Genomic DNA, 6,724 nt, shown 5'->3' with positions numbered 1-6,724 from the left:
CACCATCCTCCTCCTGCTCTGATTTTGGCACCCCACAACAACAACTTAGCAGTCGGCCGCCGGCAGGCAACACCACCACTAGCACCACAGCCACTCTGCTTGATATGTCAGAAGAGTTGTTCACACATTCGTGTGATGAATTTAGTGATGCACAACCATTATTGGCAGAAGATGAAGGTGATAAGGATGTCACACCACGTGATATGTCTCCGTCAGGCATCAGTACACACATGGACGTAAGGTGTGAGGTTGATGTTGGTGCCTCTTTGAAAGTGTCTGATACAAGTGAAGCGGTTGATGATGATGACAATGTGTGCATGGATGACACCTAGCTGCCTGGAAGAAGAGATGAAGTACAGGGGGACAGTTCAGAGAGGGAGGTAGAGAAGAGGAGGAGATTGTTGTTGATGAGTTGTAACAAGGAGGGGGAGCTGTCGCAAGGAGCTAGTGGCACTGTCACAGAGCATGTATCGGCACCTGGGGTCAGCCAGCCAACATGCCCTTCAACGCCTGCTGTTACCACCACCAGAATGCCAACATTCCAAAGCTCACCAGTGTGGCATTTCTTTTTGTTTGTGTGCCTCTGATACCAGCAATGCCATCTGTAACCTCTGCCAAAAGTTGTGGGAAGTCCAACAACCACCTAAGGACAACTGTTTTGTGAATGCACCTGATCGCAAAACAAAAACACCAATGGGAGGAACACATTCTAACCAGCAGGGAGAACAGTTCTGCATGATAATAAGAACCTTCTTAAATCCTAGGTAATAGTGGCAGTTTTGCATGAATTTCTAGAGATGCATTACAGTTAAGAAAAGTGCAAATCCATCCCTATACTGGTGCAGATTAACAAGTGCTTGATAGCAGTTCTATACATGTAGAACTGCAGGCTAGACATGATTGCAGAGTGCAGGTTAGACATGATTTGTGATGTGCTCCTCCCCCCACTGAATTCCTCCTCAGGGCCTGCTGCTATCAATACAGCAGGTGTGTTGGTTACCTCGGCAACAGCAATTCCCCTCACACACTGCTCTGTCTGAGAGACCTTCCTAGCTCCTCCTATTTTGCAACAGTTTTAGAGGGAATCTGCACTATCTAATGATTTCTTAAGATGTCTGAGACAGTTATGCACGGATTTCTAAAAACCTACCAATATTTTGTCTCAGACACTCTTGATAAATGTCCCCCACAGACTCAAAGCCACCCTTCTCCTCCTCCTCCTGGTCCAGCAGCATCTTCAGCCACCTCAACCTCTGCTGCCCTTGCCTCCTCTTAACCACCCTCCACTCCGCCGCCTCTCACCTTGAGCAGATCCTGCTCCTCATCTGCCCTCAGTTAGCTTTCTGTCAGGGAAGTTTTGGAGTGGAAGAAGCCGATTTCTGTGAGTCACTCCCTTGCCCAGAGTCTGAAAACTGGCCAGCTTTTACCATACAAGATAATGGAGTCTGAGGCCTTCAAAAGATGTGTCATGATTGGGACACCTCAGTGGAAGGTACCGGGCAGAAACTACTTTTCAAAAAAGACAATCCCCAACCTGTACCATCAAGTGGAAAGACAAGTCGTGGTATCCCTGGCACACAGTGTTGGGACAAGGGTCCATCTGACCACTGATACCTGGTCTGCAAAGCACAGTCAGGGCAGGTATATCACATACACTGCGCATTTGGTCAGTCTGTTGACGGCTGCCAGGCATGGAATGCGTGGCTGTGTGGTGGATTTGGTGACACCGCTACAACTTGCAGGCAGGCCTGCTGCCACCTCCTCTTCTTCTCCTCCCACTCCTCCCCCATCCTCTCCGCTATCTTCCTCAGGTGAGTCCTCTTCTGCTGCTGCAAATTTTTCTACAACAGCTACTGCACCCCCCAGGGCCAACTCCACATCCCACGCCATCACGCTGTCCTGGCCATGACTGCCTGCAAGCCGAGATTCACACCAGACTAGCACTCTTGGCCGCTTTGAACAAACAGTTGGATCAGTGGCTGACCCCACACAAATTGGAGATTTTCAAAGTTGTGTGTGACAATGGAAGCAATCTCTTGGTGGCGTTGAATTTGGGCAATATAACATGTTCCATGTTTTAAGCCTCACTATACAACGATTTATGTGTAAGTACCCAGGCTTACAGGAGGTCCTCCACCAGTCCAGAAAGGTATGTGGCCATTTCAGGCATTCCTACATGGCCATGGAGCCCTTTGCAGACATTCAGTTGGAAAATAACCTGTCAGTGAGGCGCTTAATTTGCGAAAGCCCAACTCGATGGAATTCAACGCTGCTCACGTTTGACCGCCTGCTACAACAAGAAAAAAGCCATCAACGAGTATCTGTACAAATACGGTGGTAGAATGGCCCGTGGGGACCTAGGGATTTTTTTGCCGCGTTACTGGAAGCTTATGCGCAATGCCCACAGGCTCATGCATCCGTTTGAAGAGGTGACAAACCTGATGAGTCGCAGTGAAGGCACCATCATAAACCTGATCCCATAGGCGTTCTTTCTGGGGCATGCCCTGCAAAAAGTGGTGAATCAGGTCATAGAGGAGAGGGACCAGGAAGAAATGTGGGCACCATCACCACCACCAGGCTTGTCCTCGACACCTGCGGCAACACAGAGGGAGGAGTCACAGGATGAGTGAGGTGGCTTTGGGGAGGAGGTGGAAGAACATCTGCAGCAGGCATCCCAGGGGGCTTGTGGTCACCTTTCGGGTACCTGTGGTGCTTGGGGGAGGGAGAGAACTTGCGTGACTAGAGATGGCCCGAATGGTTCGCCGGCGAACAGTTCCAGGAGAACTTTCGGTGGTTCGCGTTCGCCATGTAAGGCGAACTTTTCTGGAAGTTCGGTTCGCCCCCGTAGTGCACCATTAGGGTCAATTTTGACCCTCTACATCACAGTCAGCAGGCACATTGTAGCCAATCAGGCTATACTCTCTCCTGGAGCCACTCCCCCCCTTATATAAGGCAGGCTCCACCGGCCATTACACTCACTTATGTGCCTGCAATAGTGAGAGAAGGGACAGCTGCTGGCAGACTCTCATAGGGAAAGATTAGTTAGGCTGTTATAGGCTTGTTAGCTTGCTCCTGGCTTATTCTTATTGCTAAAATAGCACCCCACAACAGCTCTTTTGAGAGCTAATCTTGTTTTTGTGATCAATGTTTTTTCTGTGTGTCCCACTGACACTTGTGTTGCATAGACAGCCTTGCTAATTCATACTGTGTGTGTGCCACTGCCAGGCCCAGCACATTCAGTGACTACCTGTGAGTGTGACAGCAGGTGCACATTGTAATACCGATTACTGCATATACCTACCTGTTGTGTTCAGTGCACCCACCTCATCACTGCATATACCTACCTGTTGTGTTTAGTGAACCCACCTCATCACTGCATATACCTACCTGTTGGGTTCAGTGAACCCACCTCATCACTGCATATACCTACCTGTTGGGTTCAGAGAACCCACCTCATCACTGCATATACCTACCTGTTGTGTTGAGTGCACCCACCTGCATATACCTACCTGTTGTGTTCAGTGAACACACCTCATCACTGCATATACCTACCTCTTGTGTTCAGTGGCATGCTTTGCGGACATTCAGCGGAGAAACAACTTGCCGGTGAGACGCTTGATATGTGATAGCCCGACTCGCTGGAATTCGACCCTGGTCACGTTCTCTCACCTGCTAGAACAGGAGAAAGCCGTCACCCAGTACCTGTACAATTACAGTAGAAGGACACAATCTGGGGAGATGGGGATGTTGTTGCCCAACAACTGGACACTTATGTGAAATGCATGCAGGCTCATGCGGCCGTTTGAGGAGGTGACCAACCTGGTGAGTCGTAGTGAAGGCACCATCAGACTTGCCCTCCATAACAGATTCTTGTTAAAGGATTTAAAGTTGATTCATTTCACATATACAGCAGGGCCTCAAAAGTCCTTCTGTATTGTTATTTTTTGGTCACTACCTCGGGACGTGCATGCCTGCCTGCTGCCTTCCTTGGATGTGTGGTGGTAACCATTTCTTAGGCTCCAACTCTGGACCGGAATCAAACCAGGATTCCCTGGCCATTACTCGTGGTCACCATGGTACTGAAAAAGTACCATAGAAAGTTTCACACATTTGAATGAATGGCAGACTTGCCCTCCATAGTAACACATTCTTGGCAAATGCTTTTGATTTGGTTCATCTTCCACTGGGTCAAGGGCCCATCTAACCACAGATGCCTGGTCTGCAAAGCATGCTCAGGGCAGGTACATTACTTATACAGCATGGGTCTCAGGCTCCCACTCTGGACCAGAATAGAACCCTGATTTCCCGGCCATTACCCGTGGTCACTCACAATGGCAGACTTGCCCTCCATAACAGATTCTCGCCTCCTTGAGGAGGTGACCAACCTGGTGAGTCGCAGTGAAGGCACCATCAGACTTGCCCTCCATAACAGATTCTCGTTAAAGGATTTAAAGTTGATTCATTTCACATATACAGCAGGGCCTCGAAAGTCCTCCTGTATTGTTATTTTTGGTCACTACCTCGGGACGTGCATGCCATGCCTGCTGCCTTCCTTGGATGTGCAGAGGTGGTAGCTATTTCTTAGGCTCCCACTCCAGACCGGAATCGAACCAGGATTCCCCGGCCATTAGCTGTGGTCACTTGCAATGGCAGACTTGCCCTCCATAAGATTCTCGTTGCAGGTACTGAACAGCAAGCAGAACAAGTATTTAAAAAAATAGATGTAAGCTTTAACCACTTGCCGACCGCACGCTTATACCGTGCGTCGGCAAAGTGGCAGCTGCAGGACCAGCGACGCAGTACTGCGTCGCCAGCTGCAGGCTAATTAATCAGGAAGCAGCCGCTCACGCGAGCGGCTTCCTGTCAATTCACGGCGGGGGGCTCCGTGAATAGCCTGCGGGCCGCCGATGGCGGCTCGCAGGCTAAATGTAAACACAAGCGGAAATAATCCGCTTTGTTTACATTTGTACGGCGCTGCTGCGCAGCAGCGCCGTAAGGCAGATCGGCGATCCCCGGCCAATCAGCGGCCGGGGATCGCCTCCATGTGACAGGGGACGTCCTGTCACTGGCTGCACAGGACGGATAGCGTCCTGTGCAGCCTCGATCGCCTGGGGGGCAGCAGGTAGGAGAGGGAGGGGGGAATTTCGCCGCGGAGAGGGGCTTTGAGGTGCCCCCCCCCCGCATCACCCAGCAGGCAGAAGAGATCAGACCCCCCCAGCACATCATCCCCATAGGGGGGAAAAAAGGGGGGCAATCTGATCTCTCTGCCTGCTACCTGATCTGTGCTGGGGGCTGCAGAGCCCACCCAGCACAGATCAGTAAAAACAACGCTGGTCCTTAAGGGGGGGGGGGGTAAAGGGTGGGTCATCAAGTGGTTAACAATGGTGGAGAAAGAACCATTGAAAGTTAATAAGGCAGTCAGACATTACCTGACATCACTGAGTGCGGAAGAGCAATCTCGCCATGGTGCGCACCAGTCCAGCACGGCCATCACTACGCAAACAGTTGTTTGCGGTGCGTTACACAATGAGTTTGGTGTGTCAGTGTGAAGCAATACTCTAATTACACTCCCTGATTGATGTATACACGTGCAAGATGTTTTAAATAGTGATGTCGCGAACCTTCGATTTTCGATTCGCGAACCCTGTTCGCAAACCTCCGCGGTAAGTTCGGTTCGCGAAAAAGTTCACAAACCACAATAGACTTCAATGGGGATGCGAACTTCATAATTTACAAAAATTTCATTACACCTTCCAGCCACTGTTTAAGAATATGTAGCCAGGCATGGCCTTGTCTTTCGTGTTCAACAGTTGTCAAGAGAAAAATTAGACAAGACAAATAACATTTATATCGTGCTTTTCTCCTGGCGGACTCAAAGCGCAAGAGCTACAGCCACTAGGGCATGCTCTATAGGCAGTAGAAGTGTTAGGAAGACTTGCCTAAGGTCTCCTACTGAATAGGTGCTGGCTTACTGAGCAGAAAGAGCCGAGATTCGAACCCTGGTCTCCTGTGTCAGAGGCAGAGCCTTTAACCATTACACCGTCCAGCCACTGCTTAAGGATATGTAGCACCATCCAGCCACTGCTTAAGGATATGTAGCATGGCCTTGCCTTTAGTGTTAAACAGTTGTCCAAAGAGAACCCCAGATAGCCAGGTAGATTCATCTCTCTCTCTCTCGCTCTCTAGTAGTGATGGTCACCGCTTTCCGCGGAATTGTATTTTTGCGCATAAATGAGCATAAATGGTACATGCTAGGCTGGCTTCAGCATGTAGTGTTGGTGGTGGCAAGGCCATGCCTGGCTACGTATCCTTAAGCAGTGGCTGGAAGGTGTAATGGTTAAGGGCTCTGCCTCTGACACAGGCGACCAGGGTTTGAATCTCGGCTCTGTCTGCTCAGTAAGCCAGCACCTATTCAGTAGGAGACCTTAGGCAAGTCTTCTTAACACTGCTATCTTGTCTAATTTTTCTCTTGACAACTGTTGAACACAAAAGGCAAGGCCATGCCTGGCTACATATCCGTAAGCAGTGGCTGGATGGTGTTATGGTTAAGGGCTCTGCCTCTGACACAGGATACCAGGATTCGAATCTCGTCTCTGTCTGTTCAGTAAGCCAGCACCTATTCAGTAGGAGACCTTAGGCAAGTCTTCCTAACACTGCTACTGCCTATAGAGCTTGCCCTAGTGGCTGCAGCTCTGGTGCTTTGAGTCTGCCAGGAGAAAAGCGT

Source organism: Hyperolius riggenbachi, chromosome 10, assembly GCF_040937935.1.
Source record: "Hyperolius riggenbachi isolate aHypRig1 chromosome 10, aHypRig1.pri, whole genome shotgun sequence".
NCBI classification, from domain to species: domain Eukaryota; kingdom Metazoa; phylum Chordata; class Amphibia; order Anura; family Hyperoliidae; genus Hyperolius; species Hyperolius riggenbachi.
Note: the sequence above shows the minus strand (reverse complement) of the source record.